Raw genomic sequence first — 1,357 nt, 5'->3', positions numbered from 1 at the left:
TGGAAACCATTGGACAAAATCATTGATACCCCATGTGAGTAAAGCTTTACTGAAGATAATTAAAAAATGACTGCAACTATACATTGACAGAGAACTTCCATAGGTTCAAGCTGGATTCAGAAGAGAACGTGGAATGAGGCATATCATTGCTGATATATGATGAATCTTGGCTGAAAGCAGAGAATACTAGAAAGATGTTTACCTGTGCTTTATTGACTATGCAAAGGCTTTCAGTTGTGTGGATCATGACAAGCTATGGGTAACATTACGACGTATGAGTATTCCTGAACACTTATTTGTGCTTATGAGGAACCTGTACATAGACCAAGTGGTAGTTGTTTGAACAGATCAAAGGAAAACCAATGGCTTAAAATGAGAAAAAGTGTGTGACAGAGGTGTAGTCTTTCACCATACTTACTCAATTTGTATGCTAAGCAAATAATCTGAGAAGCTGGATTAAATGAAAAATTAAACCTGGCATCAGGATTGGAGGAAGACTCATCAACAATCTGTGATATGCAAATGATAAAACCTTGCTTGCTGAAAGTGAAGAGGACTTACTATTTACTGATGAAGATCAAAGACCACACCCTTTGGTATGGGTTGCACTTCAATGTAAAGAAAACAAAAATCCTTATCACTGGACTAATAAACAACATTCATATAAATGGAGAAAAGATTTAAATTGTCAAAGACAACTTCATTTTCCTTGGATTAACCATCAACACTCATGGAAGCAGCAGTCAAGATATCAAATGACATAGTGCATTAGGCAAATCTGCTGCACAAGACCCCTCGAAAGTGCTTAGCACGCCTCTTGGTGTATGTAGACACCTCGTGAACACAATTAAGTGCTCTGGAATACCCATTTTTCATAATGTTATACATAAATTGTCACAATTCACATAGTCCAAAGCCATTATATAGTCAATAAAGTCCAAGTATACATCGTTCTAGCATTCTCTGCTTTCAGCCAATATCCATCTGATGTTAAAAATGATATCCATCGTTCCACATCTTCTTGGTCTGGCTTTAATTTCTGGAGGTTCTCTGTTGATGTACTGTTATGATCCTTTTTGAGCAAAATTTTACTGGCATGTGATATTAATGATATTATTCAATGACTTCCACATTCTTTTGGGTTACTTTTCTTTGGGATGAGCACATTTATGGCTCTCTTCCAATCTGTTGCCCAAGTAGCTGTCTTCCAAATTTCTTGGCATATATAAGTGTTGAACCAGTTTGTTGAAACAAGCTGGACCCTTGTTTTTTGCTAGTGATTTCAGTGCAGCTTGGACTTTTCCTTTCAGTACCATCGATTTTTGATCATATACTACCTCTTCAAATGATTGAATAT

The sequence above is a fragment of the Chrysochloris asiatica genome, unplaced genomic scaffold (genome assembly GCF_000296735.1).
Source record: "Chrysochloris asiatica unplaced genomic scaffold, ChrAsi1.0 scaffold00016, whole genome shotgun sequence".
NCBI classification, from domain to species: domain Eukaryota; kingdom Metazoa; phylum Chordata; class Mammalia; order Afrosoricida; family Chrysochloridae; genus Chrysochloris; species Chrysochloris asiatica.
The sequence above is the reverse complement of the archived record's forward strand: the minus strand, read 5'-3'. Positions refer to the sequence as shown.